The sequence below is a fragment of the Camelus bactrianus genome, chromosome 2 (genome assembly GCF_048773025.1).
Source record: "Camelus bactrianus isolate YW-2024 breed Bactrian camel chromosome 2, ASM4877302v1, whole genome shotgun sequence".
Taxonomy (NCBI): Eukaryota; Metazoa; Chordata; class Mammalia; order Artiodactyla; family Camelidae; genus Camelus; species Camelus bactrianus.
The window spans coordinates 11,283,992-11,311,348 of NC_133540.1; the positions used below are offsets into that span (position 1 = coordinate 11,283,992).

At 44.7% G+C, this 27,357-nt stretch overlaps 1 long non-coding RNA gene across 4 annotated transcripts in view; it reads right to left on the reverse strand.

Moving 5' to 3' along the window:
- The window catches only part of LOC141579463 (uncharacterized), a 118,504-nt gene extending 94,971 nt beyond the window's left edge, over window positions 1-23,533 (reverse strand). Inside the window, exons 1-3 of one of the 4 annotated variants that reach the window (XR_012510964.1) lie at window positions 23,216-23,533; window positions 19,881-20,163; window positions 19,447-19,552 (exon numbers count right to left, since the gene is read on the reverse strand). This is a non-coding gene — a long non-coding RNA (uncharacterized LOC141579463). Of the gene's footprint in view, window positions 1-19,446; window positions 19,858-19,880; window positions 20,164-23,215 lie in introns of those variants that run through there. The other 3 variants (XR_012510962.1, XR_012510963.1, XR_012510965.1) reach the window with 3 other exon arrangements.
- Between the last annotated feature and the right edge of the window lie 3,824 nt (window positions 23,534-27,357).

Sequence of the window (27,357 nt, forward strand, 5' to 3'; positions counted from 1 at the left end):
AGACATGGGGAGAGGGGAACAAGATAAATTCTTTAGATATCTTCATTACAAAGCAGACCACCAGATCAGCCAGGTCCCTGTTTTGGGAATAATGTACTATCTAACAGCAAGCACGCCCAGCGTTTATAGCTGAGTGCCTGGGTCATTGCTGTGCAGAAATCTTCCACGCAGGTCCGCACAGGTAGAAGTGCCACAACGTGCTCAGAAATTATACCGTCAGCACCCCTGGGCTCCCATGGACTGGTTTCACATTAACCAAACTCATGAGAGACTGATGCAAGAAAACCAGAAATTTAATTTATTAATGTAACAGGAGATGTGAAACTACAAACCAGACTGAAATATCAGAGTTCAACCATGAGTACAGATTCTCCTCAACAGCCCAATCACAGGCAGGCAGTCACATGACAAGAGTGGACAGAAGCAGAGCAGGAAGGGTTTCTAGATTAACTGAATGGACTAAATTTCTGTTATACGAAAAGATCTGCTGCCCAGAAGACATTTAACGCCAATCACAGTGCACTGTCCGTGGACTGTGGCTGAGACACGACTATGAGCACCTGTGTAACTCTCCTTTCCCTGTCCTTTCTGGGCTAAGTGATGCACAGAGGTACAGAGATCCAGGGATGCAGATACCTCTAAACACCCAAAGCCCATCCCTGGGAGCCTGGAAACCAGACAGCCAGGGTTTAAATACCAGCTCTGTCACTTACTAGCTCTGTGACTTTGGCCAACTTACTTACTCTCTCCGTGCCTCAATTTCCACATTGTAAACCTGGGATAACTATCAAACCTTCCTTACTCACTTGTTGTGAAGATTGAAGGATTCATTTCTGTAAAACGCTCAGAAAAGAATGTAGCACATTTTTGGTGCTCAACAAATGTGAATTTAATAAGAAAGTGATTTACAAATCTCCCTTCTAATCATCTTCTGTGTTTCATAGCTAGTCTGAGTCCCAAAGGAAATCCTTATTTCCCCTCTTATAATCTCTTGGGGAGCACCCTTCTGTTGCATCCCACCATCTGTTTAAACTGAGGGAAGGGATGCCTCCTCCACAATCTGGTCCATGGAGAGTGTTTTTCCCTTCACACCCCTGACCCCTGGACAACGGCTAGCCCTCCTCACACTAACAGATTGAGGTGTGAGTCCGGATCTACAAGCAGGGCATATGAAACCTTTCCTTTCCCTCCAGTGTTGGCCACCATTGGGAAGCACCCGGGAAGCTCAGCTCCATGGCAGGCAGCCCTGTGCATGATGGGGCAGATCCTCTTAAGGGAACGCTCACTGTGGCCCAGAGCTAACTGGGACTGCATGAGTCTCTAGTTCTGGGGCACAGTATCATGACACGCATTTTCCCACAGCCCTGAACTTCATGGAGAACGTGGCTTCATCAGTAATACAGGAGACATTTATCGCCTGCCTGTTCTTCTGTGTCATCTCTCAGTTGGCTGCTGGAGAAAACATGTGTATATGTATTGGGTCCCCTTAAGCCCCAATATATATGAAGTAACAAAAAATTCTGTGGCTTAACATTGGTTCAGGGCGACTGTGTAACTGTCCTGACCCTGCTGATGCTAAATTATGGGTATAGGAACTATGGAACCTCCTCAAATATCTTTCAGCATAAAACCAGCTTTTCTTATTTTCCTGTTTCTTAGTAACTGCCAAAGACTGTAAAATGATGGCTTCATACAAAACAGGAGCTAAACTTTATGAGCCCTTTGACATTCCCACTGTGCTAAACACTTTACATAATTTCTAATTCTCACAATTCTGCAAAGCAGATACGAGCGTCCCCATCTCTCAGACGAGGGAAAAACTCAGAGCAAACTAACTCAGGCTCACGTGGCTCAGTGGCAGCACGTGCACGCAAACCCAAGACAAAAAACTACACCCCTTCTTATATGTACAAAATCACCTCCCAACAAATGATACACAGCTGCTGGGTCAATACTCAGGGAACTCAGTACACTTTCCAGCTTTAAGGTGCTCCAGAGGCCGCTCTTAGCTGCTTTATAAAATTCCGGCTCACTGGTTGCTAACACTGGAAGAAAAGACCGATTTTGCCATTGTTTGCACAGCAAGTCTGAAATGTTCACAGCGAGATGACAGAATAAGTCTAAGACATAAGCAGAACAATTTTTCCAGGTAGACAGACATAATGGACATTGTGCTATTCTGAAGCACTAAGCAACGGAATCAAAACAAAATAACATTTGTTAAACCTTCTTTTGCAAAAGGAATATTAAGACTGTTAGAAGGTGCAACAGCACCACCTATGGCTAAAAACACCTTCCAGGTTGCTGGGAAAGATGCAACACAAAAATTGCCTGTTGGATCAGAAAGAAGAATCAGATAATTATATCTTATGTAGCACATACTGCACTTTGCTTCGGGGAAGGGAGGTGTATTCAGTATTTAATCTGACATTGCTAATACTCCTGAATATAAACAAAAGACACAGGCTCATGGAAACTTCTTAGTAGAGGAAAGAATCCAGTCCAGCCACTTCATTTTACAGGAGGGGAGACTGAGATCTGGGATCTGTCCTCCTGGCAATCAGCAGCAAATCTCTCCTAGGCCTCATGTCTTGCACTGTAGCAAAAACCAACAGATCTGTACTAGGCCTAAATTCATAAAAGTCACGTCTGTATTTTTCCAACAGTAATTAATCTAGGTATCTTGCAAAATACTTCTCAAAGGGCCAGGAAAGCATACAAGTGTATTGAAATTCAAAAACATTTATTTGCACATTAAAACAGCATGAGATTTATTCTATTAAAAAAAGTGACATGTCAAATCAATATTTTGATATTTTAAAACCTATTAAGAGTGCAGAAAAATAAATCAAAATTTTCTTTAATCACAAAAGAGAGAAGCTTATTCCCTGAAAATGATCAATGTAGATTTTTCTAAACTTAATGGTTCTAGTCAGATTCCTACGAATTTAAATGTCTGAGTGGATGGTTACACGGCAACATGAATTCTGAGTTGTAACAACACACATTCTGTGTAAATAATCTTCAAGGCCGTCTGCTTAAGGTGATTTAACTAGTCCCTGTCTCACTAGAATGATAAAGATTTCATTAAAACTTCATACTGCACACACACAGACAAAACCCTGAATCCTTGTTACTTTAAGCCATATTCATATATTCATAAATATGCATATTGAATATGCATCAGAAACAAGCCACCCTCTTTAGTATTCAGAGTTGATCCTTCTAAACTATCTGTCCTTGTGACAGCATATTTTACTAAGCAGCTCTTGGGTGCTTCATATACAAGGCGTCCACATCTCACAGTCAAACAAGGTAAAGGGCATCACTCAAATTTCACAAATGAGGAAATGTACTTAAGCCATGAAAACAACTTACATATTCATCATCAGGAAAGAAAAGATTAAAGATTTTACTTACAATATTCACTGACAAAACTTTCCTCCATACTAAGACTACATAGAAACAATTCAGTCTTTGTAAATTTTTCTGTCAATAAGCACCACTAGAGAAAAACAAGCAACATCATTAGAAATGGTTGGACTTTCAAAGCCCACTCCAATTTTGCAGTATAATCATTTTTAATGTTTTGATTTTAGTGTTTACAGAGCACTAAAATAAAAAAATATAAAGTTTTTAACTCATTGCCTGAGAAAGCAACATTTGTGAAAATATACAATTTTAATTTATGCCACTCTGTCTAACATTCTCACTGGTGTCTCTCCTTTGAAGGCTTCATGAAGCTGAGATCGCTAAAATCGGTCATTTATGGACTCACAGGAGTTCGGGAAACCACTCAACACGGGGCTGATCAGAGGAGCCATTGAGAAAGCATCCTGTGCAGCCTGGGTTCCAGCCCTGAGCCTGCCAGCGCCAGCTGCGTGAGATTTGGGACAAGCTGCCCCGTCTCTCAACCCCTCAGCTGCAGAAAAGGAGACACTGATAACTACCCTTAAACACCTGCTATGAATTAAAACATGAGGAAAGCATTTTAGCCTTAGGTAAGTGTCCACTCAGAGCAAGCTTGGTCATTATGATGATGAGGATTACTTTTAATAAGTTAAGGCAGACCAAAAATTAGAAATCACCATAAAGGAGAAACATTTTATGTCAATGAGCATTTCCTTTTGAATGGATTGCAGAATGTTCCATTGATTTTTTTTAATAAATCAAATTTTGTCCACTAATTATAGATTTACAGGTTCATGGACAAGTCTCCAGAAAAAGAATTAGAGGTCACTAACCTCTGCATACAAAGAAAGTAAAGTTTAAAAAAAATCAGGGGGGAGATTATACCTCAATTGAGAGAGTATGTGCTCAGCATGCATGCGGCCCTCAGTTCAGACACCAGTAACTCCATTTAAAAACTTTTTTTTAAGAAATGGAGAATTAACTCAAAAAGATGGAGGAATGCAGAATTTTTTTAGAGAATCAACTCAGATTTAAGATGGGGAAAAAAATATCCATTTCTCACAGGAAATTTTGAGAACTATGTAAACCGGATCTGAGTTGTCAAATCTTTTAACATTATTCATGAATTCATATTACCAAGTCTTAAAACTGCCTGATAACCCACAGGGGTGATCCTGATCATAACAGCTGCCAACACGGATCGAGCTCCGGCTACGAATGGTCTGTTCTGCCATCTCTGCCCCGAGGCCTCACCAGGCTGGGAGCACTAAATTCGGTCATTCATGAGCATCATGTGTAAGTCCTCCCTTTGTGCTTCTCACTCCCCCCTCACCAGACCCTCTGAGGGAAGCACTGTTATCATCTTCCCCAACCGAAGATAAGGACACTGAGGCACAGAGACTAAACCTGCTCCAGGTCACATCGGCAATAAAGGACGTCTATAATTCTGCTGTTCTATTATTGACAAAGGAATCTGACATATCAATTCAAGGGGGACTGTTAAATAATCAAGTCTGTCAGGTCTTCACCTCAAAGAGCAGATACTATAGATTCCTGACGTAGGATGAGGCTGCCGCCACATACTGACTCAGCTTGAAATTAATATCCAAGATGAAGCAGCGGATACATGTAAATATTCATGACTGTCAACTCCGCTCTCGGGTCTGGGCCCTTCACTGCCTGAACGGGGGTGAAATCCCCACCCGTGTCAGGGAGGGAAGCGCAGCTCTTCCGGGACTCACCCAGGATTCACGGGCTGTTTCCCACCCACAGGCTGTCCTCAACAATTAAAAAGCTCTCAAGAATTTTACACCATGCAAAACTAAAAGACGTTTCTGCAGATGGAGCACTTTCTCAGGCTTAAACCTTTTTTGCCTACACTCAGCAAGTGGGAAAATAACACATGACTCTGCAAAGTCTCTGACCCTCACCACTCATAGGAGTAGAATGGCCTCAGCACAAGATGACTCTTCACGGATGAGAACAAAATAAAGCCGCCCCCAACCACAGGCACTCCCAGAGACAGCGCTCAGCAGTCTTCTGCACACTCACGGTTGTGCAGCCCTCACCACCATCTATTTCCAGAACACTTCATCATCCTAGAAGAACACCCCTGCCACTAGCAATCACTCCCCAACCCCCCTCCACCCAACCCCTTGCAACCATCACCTGCCCTCTGCCTCTGCATGTGCTTATTCTGGGCATTTCAGATCACTGAATTCAACAATATGTGGCCGTTTGTGTCTGGTTCCTTTCACTTAACGTGCTGTTATCAAGGCTCGTCCAGGTTGAAGTGGTATCAGCATCTCTCTTTTTTTTTTTTTTGAAAGTGTTAAAGTTTATTAGAAGGTGGTAAGTACTATCAAAAAGAGTAGAGAGGAGCATAAGTGATTGGGTTTCAAAGGGAAAAGTGCGGGTTGATCAGTCAGTGTGGACTTCCCAGAGCAGGTGGCCTTTTTCATATTCCCCTATATTTATTTTTTCTTTTTTATTCACTTTTACGTCTGAATAATGTTCCACAACATGGAGATACTACATTCTGTTCATCCATTCAGCAGCTATGTATGGACGAGCTCCAGACGAATGAGTGTAAGAGGTGACTAGGCAGGGATGGCATTTAAGCAAAGGGCAAGATGTGCTTTCAAAAAAAAAAAAGCCAACAAACAGAGGCACAAAGAAATTCAGCGCGTTTCTGAGAAAGTGCATGCTTGCTTCACGATGACTGCCGTGCAGGGCTTGGGGGGGAGTGACAGGAGACACAATGAGGGAGTCACCTGAGAATATTCCCCATGCAAGCAGCTCAGCCAATTCTCCTCCCTCATCCTGTATTTTAGAGCCATTTTTGATAGGTTTTCTATTTCAAGTAACAGTACTTAGTTACACATCTGATCATCTGCATCAGATCACCTTACCTCCAAGCCACAGAAAGTCATTCACTGATGGAGCAGCTCCAAGACATAAAGGTGATGGACCAGGGAGTCCTGCAGCATCGCCTGCAGGCACAAACCCCCACATGTTCCATGGTGATGTCCGGAAAGTAAAATGCATGGAAATATCTCACTGCTTGTGCACGATATCTGCCCCCAAATTGCCCCAAAATCATGCTGGCAAAGCACTACTGAGCCCTCTCACTACAAAAAAAAAAAAAAAAAAAAAAAGAGAGAGAGAGAGAACAGAAAAGAAAAGAATAAAGCTAAGAAGGCAAATTTAGGGTCTTCCATTCAAAACCAGCAACCATCACTGCCAGTAACTCAGCTGGAATGGTCCTGATTTCAAAAACCATTGCGCAGTTACATTGCAAACGTGATAGACATATATGTATTCCACGTAGATGATATTACAGTAGGATTTTTCTTTTCGAAATTTCCAGTTGCAACATTAACACAAGAAAGATTATGTTTCAGCTTTAAAAAAATCAATTATTTTCCACTTTCTTAATTTTGAACCTATTATTATTTTATAAAGGGTGCTATGCTGCAAATTATAAACCAACTATTTGGCTTCTGCCAACAAGACCTTTATGACTTCAGTATTTCAGAGCAAGATTTAATGATGCTTTGAGAAGTGGGTCCTGGGGCGCTCACTAACAGCTCTTTAAATACTGACAAGAATGTGCTATTTAAGTAATGCAAAAGCTCTAACTCTACATTAACTCAGAAACCAAAGAAACTACACCAAAGCCTTATTTTATCATTTTTAAATTTTGCTATTCTTTTGAATATTAAATTTCTTAAAAGATAAGATTTTTTTTGAGAAACACAGCAGCTGTATTAAATTTCCTCTCACCAAGAAAGCAATCTTTATCAAGAATAAATACCCCTATGGAAATCCAAAAGACGGGACGTTTCTAGCTAACTGAACATGCAGATCTCAACACAAGACTAAATCCTATCAGATCTCGAACGAGCTCAACAATGTCCTGTGCTACCCTGAAACTTAGCTCTTCTCTTCCAAATGTTGGCTGAGCTAAGATCATCACACAATGCAGGGAAGAAGAGAAAAGTCCACCTGGTTGCATCCGTTTTCTTCCAGCCACAAGGTGCCGCTAGGGGGTCCCCGTTAATAAGCTCTCCCCATGAGGAAATCCGGCATTCACACTGCCCCTGCCGTCCCCAAGCAGCCCCGACGCCCCTCTCCCACTGGTGGCCCCCCAGCCTGTCAATGGTCTTCTAATGACCCTCCCAGTTGGTGGCACTCTCCACCTCTTCCCTGCTTCACACACACACACACAAACACACACACACACACACACACACACACACACACACACACACACACACACACGGAGCCAGGACAGCCTTCCCAAAGCACAAATTTGATTACATCACCCCCACTTCAAACCCTTCAGAGGCTCCCTGGTAGAGTTCTAGCCCCACCCCCGACGCTGCTCGCCCAGCCTCACCTCAGTACCCAGGTCCCCAGTGACCTCAGGCGCCCCCTGACCTGCTGCTACTTCCCACTTGCCTCCAAGCCCATTTTGACTGTTTGTCAAGGGAGCCTTCTTTCCCTCGAACCTCTACACTTTGGATTAGGTGCCCCTGCTGTGTTCCTAGAACATTCTACGCTAAGACAACTTCTGACAATGCTAAACTCTCAAGAAGCAATACATTTTGCTTACTACTGTGAGTCCACCCTCTCTCCCCTGGACACTCAGAATTGCATGTGTTATGAATAAATGAATGAAGGGGTGGGTCTCAAAGGGACGGGCAGAGCTGCTCTCGCCCACCCCGACCCCTTCTTTCTGTAGAACATCAGAAGCAAAACCAGGAGTACCTCTCCTGAGGGTCACTTTATGCTGACACCCTTCACTGCCTCTTCTGTGTCAATTCTAGTAAAAAACCAAGCTCCTCCTAAGCCCTCCATCCCTAGGCCCACTCCAGTGTCCTCCCAAGCAGGGGCACCCTCCACCCTGGACCACACAGTGCACTCTCCCCGAGTCCCCACCCCACAAGCCTCCAGGCCTCTACTCGGGCTGCTCCTGCAACCTGAGTCACCCTCTTGATTCCTTCTCCTGGCTGACTCTTACTCTGTCCTCATAACTGAATGTAGAGCCCATTTCTTCAAGGAAGCCCTCTCTGATGAAGTCCTTTAGCTCTTGGCTGGGCTCCCTCTACAGCAGGACTGCTTGGCGACCAACTGGTGTTTGTCCACCTGCTCCTCTGAGACCATGAACTCTTGGAGGCCACGTGGGAAAAAGGAGTGAGACGATAAGAGGGGTGGGAAGAGCAAAAAGCAAAATCACAGCCCAAGTCCCAGATTCAAGGATTCTGTCTCAGAAGAAAAGAATAAAATGTTTAATACGTATGTCATTTGGCTATGATTTTTGTGGCTCATGGAAAGCAAGAGGTTGGTGTTCTAGTCTAAAATACAAGTTACATGCAAAGAAATGTACATATTCATATCCAAAGGAAACCAGAGCTGCTCAACAACAGTTTGCAGTTAAAATCAAAGGAAATTTGATAAAGGCAATCTCTCTCGCTCTCTCTCTCTTTGTTTTTTTTTTTTTTGTATCATATAGTTGTAGAAGTATTTGTATAACTAAGTGATGGCTACAGCCTATGATTCTGCACTGGAGTGTTTGGGGCTGAGGAAGCCCAGATTACATGCACTGTGTAAATGCAATCACACCAACACACTGACAGGTGCCCTACTGGCTGAGCTGAAGTTCCAAAGCAGACAACATTACGATGCAAGACAGCTCTCATTAGAAAGTAAGGAATGCAATGTTCTGTACTCAATTACTTACGTTATATGGGCCATTAAGCGATAGTGCATCTTGTCTAATGAAACCCCAAAATAAATTGTTAACGTCGATTTTCTCCATCTGACCCTTGTTTGCTAACTTTGGATATCAAACCCTCACTCCATACAGAAAGCTCAGACCTACGGTGCAGCAGGTTACATCCCGTGGAAGAAAGCCTATCAAGGGAGAACTGGAGAGTTTCCCTTCAGAAGCTGCTAAGTCTGGTTTTGCACCTGTACGTCATTTGCAACCACGTCATCGTCAAAAGAGTAAGACCTTACCTCTGTGGGGCGAAAAGCACTGCGGTGCTTCTGAACAATTAAAGAACACTGAGATTTGGGAAAGAGTCCTGAGGCACTTAAATCGTACTTCTTGTGAAAGGCTCCAATACTGACCCAATTCACCAATCCAGGTACAACATGGAGGTACCGGAATTAGTAGAGAGAACATGCCCTTGAAGTCTGACAAGGCCCTGCTTGAATCCTGCTACAGCATTTACTAGCCGCGAAATGGACCAATTCCTTAACCCCTCTGAGAAGGCTCCCCAATCTGCAAAAGGGGGCTGCCACCGCCCACCTGGGAGGCACGGATGTGAATGCAACACGCAAGTAGTGAGGCCGACTGCTACCTGACACGAGACCTGGCTAGTTTCCCTCCGCTGCCCTTCTCCCCCTTTAAACTTGCCCTGTTCCCCCTGGTAAGGGTCAAGCCCCGGACCAGACTGCCCGATTCTTCTGTGTATCCCCGGATACATGTCTTACCCTTAGGAGGCCAGAAAAGAACTATCTCCTCCAACGTCACTATCAATGTTCTTAAGAGTCTGGGTTTTTTTAACTCTATTTTGCAGGGAGACAATTCCAGAACTGTTCAACCACCATTCTCCACTTTGGCTCCTTCTCACCTCAAATCTTCTGTCTGCTGGCCTTTTGTTCGTGGGAAAGAGAGTCCGCTAGGGTGGAGACTCCCTAGCCCTCTGTCCCTCCCTCACAGGTGAGTGTGACTACCTTCTCCCCACTCCCCACTTCGACTCCAGCTTCCGAGGAGGTTCCCCTCCTGGAACATGCAGCCTCTGCTTCATCCCCAGACGCGCACGCGTGGCCACAACCCTCCATTCAGATTTCTTCCTGGGTGGCCCTGCCCACCCCCAAGACCCTTAAGGATAAATGCCATTGCTCTGAAAATCCCAAACGCCACTGAGTGACAGGCCAAAGCTGCATGGTCTGGGCTTTCCTCCAACCCAGGCACAGCCCTGACCCGCCTCAGCCTCAGTCTGCACCTCTCGAGATGAGCTCATCCACCTGCACGGCTGTGAACACCAGCTAAGAATGACGAATCCCAACGTGTATCTCTAGTCCGGATCCTTCACCTGAGCCCCGGGGCCATAGACCCGAGTGCCTCTTTGAAGTCCTAACTTGGATGACAAATGGAATCTTAAAAATGCCTCATGTCCACCATTTACTCTAGAGTTCGATTCCTGGCAGGTACTTCCCAGGCTCCCGATTTTAGTAACAGACCCAGAACCAACTTAGGTGTTTGAGGTCACATTCAATTTCCCCTGTTCCTCCCCCCGGCCCTGCCCTGGAATCAGTCTTGTCATTTCTATTGCTAAGCCAATCTCAAGTCTGGTTCTGCAAGGACCACGGATGGAACCCCACAAGCTGACAGCAAGGTGCAGTGCGTCACAGTCCTCCGAAGAGAGCTCCCTGGAGGGGGAGGCATCTCCTGCCTTTGGTCACCTCAGAAGGCACTGGATTCTCACAAAGGAGGCCCAGGAGAAGGGACTCAAGGTTCTCCTGTGGTCTGAAATTTGAAGGGCCCGAGGTTTGGGGCAGTTCCTAGTTAGCAGACACACCTGCCAGTGAGCAGATGAGGATGGGGGAACCCAGGCAAGGCTGTTCTCACTCCGACCCCTGGGCTCTCGGGAGCCACGGGAAAGGCCTGTGAAGGGCACAGCCCAGCCTTCACAGATCCCAGCCTGCATTTGCCAACCCAGAGAGCCTAGACTCCTACTTGCGATTCTTGTGTTCTTTTCCCCCCCAGAATGTGATGGGCTCTTTCTGAATGTCTGGCCTGTCTCAAGCGAGACCAAGTCAGTGAAGGATGAAGTATCCACAATTGGACCAGGGCATGAAAGGTGAAACAAGGTCTCATGGCCAGCATGACGGTGGTGGCCAAACCCTTCCCCCGGGTGAGATGAACCAGGGTGTGGGTGAGAATGCAAGGTCACTTCACAGCTGACTAGGGTGTTGGAGACTCACTACCGCAAACTAACGACACGGCCGTCAGTGGTGGACGTCAGCTGCAACAGACACGGAGTCAGCTATTTACTGCCATAATGGGTTAATAGTAAAGGCTGGTGCAGGGAGGACTGCATGGCTGCTGAGGCAAACCACAGACCCGGCTCTGAATGCCCACCGGCTGGAGCAGAGAGGAAGCTACAGTCCCCTTTAGCGGTCCCTGTGTCCACCAGATCCAAGTGAGCCAGCTACTTAGGAGAAGGCCATGTTGTTCTGATACTCAGAAAAACCAGCCTCGTAAAGGGAAAATAAGAGTGGCATGGAGTTTAGACCCGCTCCTGCCTCTCTATGAAGGCAAAGTAAATTAAATGGCACCGGGAAGGAGAATGAAAAAACAAAAAACAAAAAACCGGTGACTGCTTCTTCCAACAGCATCCCCTGCAGCTGCTCACCCCCGAGACTGCCAATTTCTCACCAGTGACCGCCGGCCAGGAAGCTCCGTCACGCACGTCACACAGCGACAGCCCTGAACCGCGTGCCAAGCACGTTTGTCTAAAAGCCAGAATCAAGGAAGATGCTGCATATTTTGACATTCCAAATTTAAATACTCCTTGAAAAAAATCCCTCAGCAGCCGCCTAAATCAATTCACATCTCACTTTTTCAAAACAATCAAACAAATTTAATAAGGGGGCATTTGTCATCAAACATAAGGAGGACCAAACTGGTTCCTCAAAGCAAGGATATTAACAGGTATCAAACACCAGTGGGTGATGTGCTAACAAAGCAAAAATTCCAAAAATCTAGAAAATAAAAAGATGACTAGGATAATATATGGATCAAGGCAACTGTTAAGGTTTTTGCTTTTTAAAGCGATGGGGACAGCACGGAGGACAATCTCGCTATTTCCAATGCAGGGTGTGCACAGTCCACTTTTCAGACGCAACAACATGCTCACAGGGCGGTACAAGATAGAAATGGAAATAGAAAAAGGAAAAGAGGAACAGCGAAAATTAGAAACACATGAGAACAAAAATAACTGAGAGCAATTACAAGAATTTACTTGAGTTTGGTGAGGACAGGGACGAGGGGACGGTGAGACCCACCCTCACCTATTGTTCCAGGGAAGGCAGGGGCCTGAGGCGAGCGGCGCTGCCGGGGGACCCCAACGTGGTCAGCGCCCCAAACCTAAACTTCACCTAGATGCGTGTAGACAGCTTTTGAGCTACAAAATGTGGTCGCATTTCAAGCTGGACAATTTTACTCACTCCCACCAAGAGTAACAGGAGAGAATTAGGCTCTGTTCCTGCACCAAAGCATTGTTTAAAAAATTAATGACTGTGGAATAGTAAAAGAAACAATGGAGTAAAAGTGACTGGAGGAGAACTTACTTGACCGGAGCTCACTGGCCGCGTTATCTCACTGACGTTCAGATGCTGGCTGAGCCCTTACGGTACCAAAACAGACAGACCCACCAGGAGGGTGGTTTAATGCGCTGCTGTATTTTGATGCCGGGAGCCATGCCTGGTACACAAGAATCTGGGTAAACAATGGTGACAGTGTCAACCACTATGGGCTAAGCACACAACCAGCTACTCCGCCAAATCCCAAGGACAGACTTCAAAAGGCAAAAACAAGCTGGTATTCCCTGGTGGGTCTGCAGACTCAGAGCCAAGCAGTTGCTGAGCAAACATGTCACCAGTGCCTCCTGTGACAAAAGAGGAGGCACTGGTCAGGGGGCTGGGGCAGGGCCCCAGGCTTCCACTGCTCACCCACCATTATGTCCAGGGGGAGATGTTGGTCCCTACTTATGTTGCACCGATGTACCGACATTGACTGACGCCTGGGGACTCAGCAGGAGGTGACAGGTGACGGGAATGGAGCCAGCCTAGGAGTGGCACGGTGCTGGCATCTGTGTCCTCAGCTTTGCCTAGGCCACTACATCTGCCAGCTCATCTACAAGAAGCAGAAGGGGAGAAAGCAGTGTAGATCACGGGGCCCTGTGAGGACAAGTCCAGGTCATGGCCACGACATGCCTCGCCCCTTCCTTAAGATATAGAGGTATGTCCGGGGAGGAAGTGAAAATTCATCCAGAGACCGCCAGGCACCACAAGCAGGTGGGACTCGGGTCCCCTGTGCCTGTCACTCACAGGACTGGTCTGGACTTTCTTTTTATCAATTCTCTGGCATCTTCTCCTCCAACTTACCAACAACCAGAAAGTAGAATCTGATTTTAGACTCACAGAGAATCGCAGAAACCCTCCTCCACACCAGGCCCGGCAGCTCGTGCCCGGCCCTCCGACCGTCACCTGTGGGACCGCCATGAGCCCTCTCCAGACTCAAGGCCCGAGGCCGTAGGTCGGGGTGGCACAGATTCCCACACTCTCCCCAGCAAAGGGGGACCACCTCTCGGCAAAGGCATCTCACCTTCTTCTTCCCGAGGGACATCTCGATAGATACACAGGGAAACAGAGCAGAATGTGGGGGGGGTAGGCAGCCCAGAAGAGCTCGTCTGCACTTCCAAGGCAAAGTGGGTCCGTTGACCCAATCACAGGGACAAAGTGAGGACGAATCTTTCCCTGCTGTGCCCCATGCTCCGTGACACGCCTTTTCCTGCGTAAGGAGCTCATTTGGAAGCCCCTGGCAGTGTTTCTGTTGTCCTAAATTGGCATGGTGGTTGTCAGGCAGGGAGAGAGGTCCTGAGCCGTGCAGGTGTTGGACCTGGGAGGCAGGAGACACTGGCTCCACCCCCAGCTCAACCAGCACCTCATTCTGCGTCTCAGGATTCAGCATGACATCTATAAGCAAAAGGGATGAGACTGTCCCAGGACATGCTGTCCAACAGGAATGAAATGACAGCCATGTAAAGAAAGTTTCCCAGTTGCCACATTTAAAAATGTAACCCCCCCAATAAAAACCCTAGAAACTGATTTTAAGAACATATCTTACTTATTGTACAGTATGTAAAATACTATCATTTTGACATGTTATCAATAAAGAAAGAAACAAGATAGTTTACATTCTTTTTACTAGACAAGTCTCAGCGTCTGATGTGCATTTGACCTAGAGCACATCTCAGCTCAGAGCAGCCTCCTCCCCAGCTCTCCTAGCATCAGTGTCTTTGGCTACTCTATTGGACAGCAACTCCAGGGGTCACACCAGGGGAATTGGCTGAAAAGCGGGAGTAAGTGTCCATAATAACCCTAAAAGTATCTCTCTGAAACAAAGGCGGATTCACTTTTAAACGTCTGAAAACCGGCGGGTTTCACTTCCCTCACGCCTTGGCTACAAGACAGCCCTCCTCCTTGCTGATCCCTTTCTGGATGCAGGGAAGCAACCCTTCAAACAGCCAGGGTGTCCGGGCATCCAGGTAGACTTTCCTGCTCTCTGTGTCCAATCCCACAAAGTCCTCCTTCTCAAACAGGATGTAGAGCAGGAGGATCTTGTCCCCAGTCTTGTCGGATGCGCAGTCCAGCCACTTGGACTTGAGCATGATGAAGAGAGACTCAGTGAAGTCCTCGATCCTCTTCTCCACCACCCTGCAGTCCTCGTAAATTGAAGGCCACGTTGGTGCGCGGCTGCTCGGCCACCTCCCCATGCAGCACAAAGACAAAGAGCCGAGAGTCATAGAGCGTGGTGCCATACAGCTCCTCTGCACGTGGAGCTTCTCGAAGGTCTTGGCCAAGAGGCAGTCGGTAATGGTGACAAGGCCCACGACCTTGCGGTGGGTCTCGAAGTCGCTCCACCCATTCTCGGGCGCATAGTGGTGACTGTAGTGGATACAGAGTGCCCACTGCGAGCCGCAAGGGATGATCTGCCTCACCAAGGAGATTCGCTTATAGATGCAAAAGAAATTCTCCTCTGAGATGATCCCCACGGGTTGGACCACCACGGGGAGAGTCTGGTGGTCCTAAGCACACTGCACGTAGTCAGGGATGTTCAAGTTGCAGGCCCTGACGAGAGGGAAGAGGAGACCGAGGTACATACTGTGCTGCGGGCTGCGGGCCTCACTGGGTTGCGGTGACCTGGTGTGTACCAGTCAGAAGGCAGGGGGAGCCCAAGCAAAGCCGGGGGTACAGTTTGTCCTCAGCATCTGCACATGGCTACCGCAGGTCGGATCACATTACGCAGCTTTTGGTCTAGGCTTCCGACCTCTGCAGAAAGGGTCATTTCTTGTTTTCTGTTTCCAAGCACCTAGCCAGGCCCTGATGCAAAGTCAGTGCTCAAAACTGCTGAATAAAGGAATGAATAAAGGAACTGCTTCCACACCCCTCAGCAGGATATAATGCAAAGAAACACAGTAGGATCAAAAGACCTGGATTTCAACTCCAAATTATTTGAACTACTAAGCTGCAGAATACTTGATAAGAAAACTTGCTTTGGGGAGGAGGGTTCAGTTCAGTGGTAGAGCACATGCTTAGCATGTATGAGGTCCTCGGTTGAATCCTCAGTACCTCATTTTAAAAAAATGAAACAAATAAATAAACCTATTTACCCCCCTCAAAAAATATTTTTTGAATTCCAAATTCAAGGAAAAAAAAAAAAAAACCTTGCAGTTGACACAACATTGTAAACATGAGTATACTTCAATTAAAAACAAATCCTTGCCTTACAAGAATATATCTGGATTATGGAACTTTACAAATGTAAAATGCATAGGGTACCACATGCATAAGAAGAAGGAACTGTACAAATTTACTATCCCTCATTTATGAGCTATATTTCCTTTTGGCGGTTTATAACATCTCAGAGCTAATTTTCTCAGATTAAAAAAAAGAAGGAAACATTACCGGATTCTCCATACTGCTGAAGAATCAGATAAATCTATGATAGCATCTGACCCACAGATTTTACTCAATAAATGCTTGTTGAATGAATGAATAATCAAGCAATGTGAATGCTGCTCCCTGCCACAGAGAATCATGATGATACTGCCAGGAAATCCCAAGCCCAAGTTTCACCAGACTCTACACTAACCATGGGTGACCTGGGCAGGCCTGTGTGCTCCTCTTAACCCCAGTTTAATCATGAATAGAAATGAGGGCAATAACACAAACCTCAAAGGGTTAGTGAGTCATTACTGAATTGTATACCAACTTTGCAAGATGGAACCTTTAAAGAAATTTGGGCAAAAAGTCCGTAGGCCCTCTCCATATTATCTCTTACAACTACATGGGAATCTACATTATATCTCAAAATTAAAAAGTCTAATTTATTAAAGAGGCTATTGAGGTTAAATGAGCTCATTGTCTCAAATAAGGAACACACAGTACAAATCGGTCAATGCCCAGCCCATGAGATACACTCAGTAAACATTCCCACTGAGCCCACGGGTCCCTCCAACTTCAGAGCACAATGATGTGTCCTCATGGCCAGAGGCCCCTGCACCTGAAGCTAACAAAGCTAATGGTCCCCACTTTCAAGAGCCCCTGCCACCACCGTAGGCCTAATTTTATACTTGTAATATTTTTCTTTTTATTAAATAGAAAAACGTAATAGCATAGCCTTCAGGTCACCAAAACCTGACCACAGAGATCATGATGGCAGCCCTTCTTCATGAAACAATAAAATGAAAAGCCATTTCCACAAGATCTCTGTGTAAATCTACTAGGGAACCTCATCCTGGACTGAGAGGAAGAGGCCTGGGGAGGAGGGGGCCATCTGCGGCACACAGACCCATGGGCCACCTGTCCCACGATGGACTTTAGACCCAACCCTCACCCTCAAGGAACTTCAAAATAGACACAGACAGAGAGCTGTGGACAAGATTTTATTTTTTTTAAAGAAATCCCTGATTCTCTCGCAGGTTTTGTTTCTACCGAGAAACAAATATCTTATGTGTATAATGTTTCACAAAAGACTTAAATTGTTATCACCCCAACTTGACGCATTAAGAAACTGAGGGAGAGAAGTTTATCACATTGTGCAAGATTAGAGAGAGGCAAAAAAAAAAAAAAGATTAGAGAGAGGCCACTTCGGACACTGTATATAAGCCCAAGCCCCTGTTCCAGTGCTCACACTAGAAAGTGGGATATACTGCCCCTTTCCTGCCCTCTCCCTGCAGTAAATGTCTGAAGAGTCTTTTCTGTGCCACCTGGAATCACAATCACTTCAATTTTCCACAAAGAGCTATGTCACTCCTTGGAGGATGTGTCAAAATGTATATGTTGAATGGGAGGAGAGATTTGTATTTTCTGTTTCTCAAAGGAAACATGGCTTAAAAGAAACTGAAAAGCACTTTTCTAGTCTAAGTCTTCATTGTGCAGAGAAGGAAACGGAGGCTCAGAAGAGATGAGGAAAGGGCCTTATTAACAAATATTGCCTCAGCGCAGCACCAAGCCAGCCTTGGGCACTGCTGGGGGAGGATCTGGAAGGCCCAGGAGAATGAGTCTTAGAAAACGGAAAGAGAAGATGCATACAAGGCCCCGTCTCTACACCACCATACCATGAAGTTCCACCAAATTACCCAGTATGGGTGCAGCCAACATTAAGGTGGGCTAAACCGGTTATAGAAACCTGGAAGTCTCAACCATAGTGGAAATTCCAACATTTACTATGTTTTTTTTCCCAGTTCAAGCATCAGCTCAGTGGGTGCTCTGTACCAGGCACTACACGAGGCCTGGAGTTCTCCCAAATACACAATTCTTATATCACGTGTGCAAAACACAAACAGGCGCACCAGAAGGAAAATGCCCACAGATAAGGTGGAATTACTGAAACTGAAAGCAGCCAACCAGCATATATTACTAGGAAAATCGATGCTGCTAGAAATAAACTCATGGACATAGAAAGCAAACTGTGGTTAGCAGGCAGGAAAAGGGGGGTTAACAGATACACATTAATAAATATAAAATAAATGACAAGGACCTACTATATAGCACAGGGAACTATATTCAATTTCTTGTAATGAGTTGTACTAAAAACAATCTAAAACATATGTAGATACATATGCATATGTTTATAACTGAATCTCTGCTGTACATCTGAAACTGACATTCTAAATTGACTACACTTCAATAAAAAATAATTTTAAAAAATAAGTAAAAATAAAAGCAACGCCATTTAGAAAAAATAAAAGAATACTCTGATCCCCTTAGCTGTAGGTGCTGGAGAATTCTGGTTACAAACACCAAGTCCACTGGATCACTCCAGCACTGGCTGTCACTTTTTCTGACCATCAGAGAGTCACTTGGCTTCAGTGAGTTTATTTTCTCTTCTGTGAAAGGCTTCAGTTGCAACTAACGATGTATCTCATCATTCACAAACCCAACAATTAATGAGGACTTCCCATGGGCCAGGCTCTGGAAATATGAAAATATAGGGTCCGAGATATATTCATGGGTAGAAGAAATTTATGCCATAAAGACATTAATTCTTCATGCTTTGATAGACAGATTCAATACAATTCTGTTTAGATTTCCTACCAGATTTTTTATGGGTAACAAGATAATTTATGGTCAGGAACAGCCAAGAAACTTCTTTAGAACCAGCACTGGGAAGGTGTGGATAGGTCATTCATTTCCACTGGTATTTCTGAAGTGATGAAAACGTTCTGGAATATTAATGGTTGCACCACTGTGAATATGCTAAAGCTGCTGAATTGTAGCATTTATGTGGGTGGACTTCATGGTGTGTGAACAATATCACAATAAAGATGTTAAATGAAAAAATATTTCTTGACAATTATTTTTCCCTCTATACAACTAGTCTGCCCCACAATTTAAGAAGAACAAGAAAACCAAAACAAACCAAATTTTGCCAGGAGCTCTTTAGGACTGCAATATCCCTGAGTCTACAAAGCCTCTGGTGGTGCTGTTCCTGTTAACACACCCTAGCTGGATTGGGCTAGTTAGGGACTGTAACTATTTTTTTAACATCGACAGTCACACGTTTCACCCTGGGAGAGGGAAGGATGGAGTATGTCACAGCCTCATGCCTTCAGCTGATTTTTAACTGAACCAAGCCTTGCTTTCAACACTGTAATCCCTCTCACTATAAAAACAGTGACATCATCAAGCACCGCCATCATAACACGTGAAAGTGTTCAAGGTACTTACCTGGGGCAGAAACACTGAGGGAGGAGACGGAAGCTCGCTCAGCACTGACGCTCAATTTTACCGACTCCACCAGGAGAAGCTGGGGTTTACAGCCGGAGGCACTCAGCTGGGGGAGCAGCGCAGACGCCACTGAGCTGGTCCCCAGGGAGAGGGAAAGGGAGAGGAGGGCAGCCCCGGGGTCGCGGGGCAGGGAAAGACGGGGGGGAACGCGGGCTGTAGCCCCGCTCGGAGGCCAGCCCCAGCCCCAGCCGCCCGACCCATCCGGGTCCGCAGACCCCGCCCGCCCGGGACACAGCCCGCCCAGGGGCGGGGACGGGTCGGCGGCCGAGGAGAGGCAGCCCGGGAGGAGAGGACTCGCGGGTGGGAGAGGGGAAAGGGATGCCAGCCACGGACACAGGGGAGCCCGGCTGGGGCGAGAGGCGGCAGGTGCACACCTGGCCCTGGACAGCTGTGGCCGGGGCGCCGGGGCAGGAGCAAATGTCCTACCGGGCGAAAGTGCTGAGCAGCCTTTGGAGCCGATCCCCGGCTCGGAGCTGGAGCTTCCAACCCTCATTCCAGCTGGCAAAGACTGCGCATGCGCAGGAGGGCCAGAGATCCTCTCCGAGTTCTGTGAGAGAAGGTGGGGAAGCAAGGGACGGAGAAGATGGGAGGAGGACGGGAGAAGGGGAAAAGTGGAGGAAGAGACATGGACAGGAGGAGCAGAGAGAAGGCAGGGATCTGGAGGGTGGAGGAGAGTAGCAGAGATGGAGAGAAATAGTTTTAACTCTGGGGGCATCCTGAAGGAGGCAACAGTCCTGCCTCTGCACACTTCTCTAACCCTGTAAGGCCCGCAGCTCATATTTTACCTCCCTGGTCCAGCCCTCCACCCAAGGCCTCTGCAGAACCCCTATGGGGATCACACCCGTTGCTCCCAAGTGGAACTGGGTTTCTCTTGCTCTGGGAACCAAGCACCCGCAGGTGTTGTCGCTCAGAACTACCTTGGAAAGAGTACATATTCCCCTTTTACATGCTGGGACACAGGCAGGCAAGATGTCTGCCTTACCTCCACTGTCCCAGGTGTTGTGCTGGCGGGGAGCGGGAGGTACGAGGTCAGATCCGAGAAGGAGCATACTGCCTGAGTGTTGGTGCATAGTCCCCATCCTTCCAGGGTAAACCACACCCCACCCTCGGGGAACCATCAAGGGCACACAGTATGACCCTGGGTGTGGGATAGCTGCCCTCAATTCCAGTGCCCAGCTTGCTAGGAAGATAGGAGTGTTACTGAGTCCAAATTCATTCTCCTTAGTGCAGGACAGACCAGTAAGTTGGGAGACCAGGTGTTGGGGCATGGAGTAGCAACTTTCTGTAGACCTAGATGGCAAACTAATGTCTTGGAAAACCATCTCCCAAAGTCAGAATTCAGGCTCCTTTCCTACGTGCTTGGTTGTTGCAATCTTCTTGGTGTAGGAATTGTTTGTTGTTAGAATCCTTTGTTCTTGCAGCTATCTGCCTGGGTCAGATCCCTGTAAACCTCCAACAAAACAAACGTTATTTTCTATTATGTAACTTGTTATCTTTATATGAATGGAAAAGTGTTAAATATCCTTAAAGGACAGAGCATTCAAAATAGGCTCTCCTGTATATTTTAGGCTCTAGGCAACATTGTTTTACAAGCAAGATGAAGCCTAGGAGACAGAGCACAGGGTTACAGTCAAAGAAAAAGATCTAATATGGAGTCAGATTTGTTCTTTTCTATTACCAGGGCAGAAGACACTTGAGGTTTTAAATCCCTTTAAGTTAAAAATAAGTAATACTTTAAAGGAATTTACATACATAGGTCGGAATGTGCATAGCATATCTGCAAAACACACAAAGGATAATAAACAGTGGCATCTCCAGGGAGGGCTGAAAGAAGAGAGGATGAGGGAAAACTTCTTTCACTTGTGTATTTTTGTGCTCTGTTTGAATTTTTTTAACCACATGCATGTATTTCTTTTTCAGTTAAAAAAAATGTGTAATGGAGCAAAGGAGTAGCAAGTTCAGCAAATACAGCAGCCATGGAATCACTGAGCCATCAATTTTGATTTTAGCCAGGAAGCATTAATTGACTCTCTCCTATGTGCCCAGTGCTGTTTTAAGACTTCTTTTATTTTTTTTTTATAAAATAATAAAGTGCTATTCCTCACCCCTGCCCATGGCTGGTGGAAAACCAACTGAGTTTTTATTGAGTTGTTTTCCAAGAAGTAGAGATCAGTTATAAACAGAACACATCTTCAGGGCAAAACAGGCGGAGTGGTTTTCCAGCAGGCTAGATAGCTATGAAGGGTTTTCAACAGAGGCACACAGAGGCTGAGAGAGAAAGCCTCCAGGACCCTACGAAAAGCTGCCCAAACTGCCTTCTCCATGGCACTACTGAAATAGGAAAGAAAAAATCTGACTCCATACTAGATCTGTTCCTTTGACTTTAACCCTGTGCCCTGTTTCCTAGGCTTAGTCTTGTTGGTTCTGCACCTTTTGTAAAACAATGTTGCCTAGAGCCTGAAATATACAGGAGAACCTATTCTCAAGGCTCTGACTTTGAAGGATATTAACACTTTTCTATTCACATAAAGATAACAAGTTACAGAATAGAAAATAACATTTGTTTGTTGGAGGTTTACACGGATGTGACCCAGGTGAAGAGCTGCAAGAACAAAGGATTCTAACAACAAAGAATTCATACACCAAGTTTGCAACAACCAAGCATTCCCACTTCCCATTTTTAATAAAAGAAGAGCCTGAAATCTGACTTGGGGTGATGGTTCCTCAGGACATTATTCTACCATTTCTCAGCTGGCTTTCCAAATTAAAGTCGCTATTTCTTGCCCCAAAACCTGGTCTCCTGATTTATTGGCCTGTAATGCACGAGCAGAACAAGCCTGGACTCGGAAACACAGACATTGAAAGTACCCATTTGGTATATTAAATGACCTGCTTCTACTCATCTTCCTGACGTTTTATTCTCTTGAACACTCCTGCTATGTTTATGAAAAACCTGTCATGTGGACACATTTCCACCTCTAGCCACTACACTTCCAGGTAAGAACTGATGCCAAGAAAGCAATGGAAGTTGCTAGAAGGTATTACCTGGACAAAATAGAGCAGAAGTGGGTTCTGGCTGATGTTCAGGAGCAGGCTGGAACACCTGACAAGATGTTATAAGTACGGATAGACAGCTGGGCACCAAAGGAGAAGCTTCTAAACTTCCATGAGGGACTTGTTGTATAGGAAGGAAAAGTCCCAGACTATAGCTAGGATCCCACCACGAGCTTCCTGGGTGAGTCTGGGCAAGTAATTTAAAATCTCTAGGCCAGTGCTGTCCAACATGGGAGCCACCAGCAAAATGCAGGATTATGAAGTTATTCTGTAGCAAGACAGAATTATAAAAAGACATTTTATTGCAAAGGCCCAGCATGTATAATATTTAAAAACGTTATTGGTTATCTTGACCTAACGAGTTATTTTCGTATGTGTAGGTTTCTGTGGTTTGTAAGGCCTGTGACTAATGATTCCGTTACAGTGATGTATTTTGAAATTATAAGTTACTAGACACAGTATCCTCATATCACAGTTGAAAAAACTGATCCACATAAGCAAAGTGATCTGACTTATTAGTTATGAGCAGGGGCTCTTGGGCCAGCCTGCCTGAGTATAAATTCTCACTCTGCCTCCAGGGGGTTCTGTGTGAATCTTGGACAAATTATTTTTGTTTTTGTTGTCATTGTTATTATTTGTGCCTCTTTTTCCTTACCTTTTAAGTAGCGAGGAATATGTGGACTCTATCTCCTACTGTGTTGGCAGGATTAAATGAGTAAACGTCTGTGCTGCCCACTTCCCTGGGTTTCAGCATTCTCCAGGCAATCAGTGCCAAACTCAGAGGCATTCTCCACTGTCTTCGTCAGTCTGGGATGCTGTAACAAATTACCGCGTGTCGGGTGGCTTAAACAACCAGCATATTCCTTATGGTTTGGAGGCTGAGACTTTCAAGGTCAATGTATCCTTGAGAGGATTGCCAGCTCGAAGATGGCTGTCTTCCCAATATCTTCATATCCCAGAGAGCAGAGAGAAGCAAGCACTCTGGGGGCTTGCATAAAAACACTAATCCCATTCATGAGGGCTCTACTCTCATGACCTCATTTTATCCTACAAATTACCTCCCAAAGGCCCCGCCTCGCAATACCATCACCCTGGGAGATGGGGTTTCGACATACGGATTTTGAGGGGATGCAAACATTCAGTCCACACATCGGCTAAGTCTCCCCAACATGCAGTCATCAAACCTGTAGCTAATTTCAAAGTAATATTTATGTCTCTCTGCCCATTTCCATTCCTACATCCACTATCACTGAAGCCCTGTTACATTTTATTCCTTATTTTTCTGGTAGAGATTTAATTGATTCCTCTAACTCCAATGCTCCCCTCGCTCCAGTCTGCTTAACAGCCCTGCCAGGTAAGCCTTCCTTAAAACACCTTCCCATTTCACCTGGTTGCTTTTTAGGTGTAAATGTCAGAATCCTCTCCACACCCCATCCTATACCTTTAATCCGTTACACTACGGCTCACTATGTTATTTTCCTTTTACCAATGTAAGAAATTTCCATAAGCTTAAGAGCTTAAACCAGCACAGATTTATCAGCTTATGGCTGTGGAGGTCAGAGATCCAACACAGTTCTCACTGTGCTAAATTCAAGGTAGCAGCAGGTTTCCTTCCTTCTAGAGGGTCTAGAAGAGAATGTTTCCTTGTTGTTTTTTTTTTTTTTCCAGTTTCCAGAGGTAACCCACCTTCCTTAGCTTGTGCCCCACGACTTCCTCCATTTTCATGGTCAGCAGCCTTTCTGAACATTGCTCTATGGCTACACATCCCTCTGAATTTAAACTCAGCTGGGAAATGTCCTCCATTTTAAGGACCCCTGTGAATACATTCGGCCCACCTGGACAATCCAGGCTACTCACCCTATTGTCTCATCTCAGGATCCCCTTGTCCCATCCAATTCAGGCATTATGGATGTGGCTGCGACACTCACCTGTGTAACATTTCCTCTCATGAGCATTTTATGGTTCAAGGCACTTATGAATGACTTTTTGTTTTTCTTCCTTAGCCTTTCTGCATTCAGTATGTCTGGTGGATTATATGAATCCTTTTTATTTGTTCCCCTGCACTAATCTTTAATAATGTATCATGGGTTTAAAACGCTAACTGATAGACAATTTAGAAGACAGAAATCCTCTAAGATTTTTGTCCTAAAATATCTGTCATGCATTTTGCCATGTACAGTAACATGTCACAGGTGGCTACCCTGTGGCCGGGGAGGGACATGATTCTGCCATCACACTCCCCTCATTTTCACCAATGTGCTGATCACCTATCCAAGGCTCTATGCTCCCCGCTTCACTCACTTCCTCCTCCTTTCCATTGACTACCCTGTTCCCATCACTTCCTTCATTCAGCACATCAGGATTTCATGACCACATTCTTCTCTAAATGGAAAGGGTATCTTGAATCTAATGTCTGAAAACTCTTCTTACTTTATATGCACACACTGACCTTCACATAACCACGTCCGGCTCTTTATTTTCCTAGAATCTCCCAGAGGAATCAGTTCCATGATGATGGTGATGATGATGATGATACTGACAATGATGACAGGGACCTCTCAAGGATTCTGATAAAGAGGGAATCAATAAAGGGAGGGAATCATTGCAAAATTGCCCCAGAGACAGGCTTAAATGTAAATAACTGCTATAGTGTTTAATGAAATTGACTAATATATAACTATTTTTAAAACTTTATATCACTGAATTTAAAATTTTAACGGGAATTCTCATTCACCAGTAACCAAGATTCAACTCTAGGACCAAAGTCTAAGGATTTTGATCTTCTAACAAATTGTCCACTAGCCTTTTAAACACGTGATCCTTTTAAAAATTTAGTGCTGGGCTGAAAATAAGCAGGATTCATATAATCTCACCAGACACAGTGAATGTGGAAAGACTAAGGAAGAAAAACAAAAAGCCATTCATAACGTCTTGAACTTCACGTTGCTCACAGGAGAAAATGTTAGCCAAGGTGAGTGTCACATCAACATGACGCCTGAGTGGAATGGGGAAGCTGATCTTCCTCATCAGACATTTATGCTGATTTGTTAGATGCCAACACAGTTTCCTCATTGGATTTGCTTCTAACAAGTATGGAAGAATTTACGTTCTACCAAAAGCAGTCTAAACATTTTCCCCTGCTGTCAGGTCTCTGGACTGAATGTCCCCACAAGAAGGACATGAATATGCTTCATAGGGAATTCTTCCTGAGAAGCAACAGGATTTTCGAGGGCAGAACTGCAGGCCCCCCATGGAGGGCTGGAGGAGGGCTACAGGGGGCACTGGAAAAACAGCAGGAGTGAGTTCAGATACTACCGCTCAGGTCGCCAAAGACAGCATTGCTATCTCTGAGGATATGACATTCTCCCAAAAGTTCCATGAGTGAAGGTACCTGTGAACACTAAGCAGGTTGTTAAGAAACAGCAGCACATAATTTGCGTCACAACTCAATTACAGTATGTTTTGATATTTGGAAAATAATTAGCCCATTGTCCTTTGAAACTGCAGCAGTAGCAATAGAAATAAAAAAGGCTGAGCCGTCTTGGAGACAACAATCAATAAACAATACTAAATCTGCAGGATTCCTTGACGATATGCAAGCAATGAGCTAGATGTGTCTTGCAGATAGCTCTTACTGCAGGGCGCTGTCCTGCAAAGCATAGAACTAGTTTTCTCAGCAGACAGAGGGAACCAAGTCAAGATTCCAAACTTTCAGAGATTTACTATATGGCAGGAAAGATCACAAGTACATCCAGCCAAATATGAATAAATGTAATCAAATATTATCAAATGTGATTGGAGCACAGATGAAACAGAAATTCTTTCACCTGGGATCTAGAGAGACTTCTTCAGAAAATGTGGCTTTGGAGATGGCCAAAGACATGGGTGGAATTTTGGCAGAACAGGATGTAAGGAATTTTAAAACTGATTCTAAAATTCATATAAAAATTCAAAGGATCCCAAATATCCAAAACAATTTTGAACAAGAAAAACAAAGTTGGAATACTTGCACTATCTGATTTTCAGCTTTTTTTTTTTTTTAAACTACAGTAATCAGAAAGTATGGTGTTGGTGTAAAACAGGAAATTAGAATAATGGAGCAGAATAGAATGTTCAGAACTAAACCAACACTTATATAGACAATTGATTCTCAAAAAGGATGCAGTGGAGAAAGGATCTTTTCAACAAGTGGTGCTGGAAGAATTAGAGAGTGATATGCAAAAAAAAAAAAATGAACTTTGATCCACACCTCACAAAATATACAAAAATTAACTCACAATGGATCATAGATCTTAATAGGAAATCTAAAACTACAAAACAGCTAGGAGAAAAAGCATAGGCTTAAGCTTTATAACCTTGGGTTTGGCAAATATTTCTTTGCTATGACACCAAAAGTATAATCTATTTTAAAAAGAAACTGATAGAGTGAACTTTATCAAAATGAAGACTCTTCAAAGTTGTTCTAAACACTGCTAAGCAAATGAAAAGACAAGCCATAGACAGAAGCTATTTGCAGATCATATATCTGATAAAGGTCTCTCTTTGTATCTGATCCAGAATAAAGAGGTCTCAAAACTCAATAATAATGCAAACACCTGAATGAATGAATGAGACCAGAAAACACACTTGAGTAAAGATATCCAGATGGATAATAAGCATATGAAAAGATGCTGATTAAAGATGACATTAGTCATTAGAGAAATGCTTTTAAAAACCACAGTGAGATACTAGTACACATACATACAAGAATGAATACGATTAGAAAGACCGACCTTACAAAGTGCTGGTAAGGAAGTA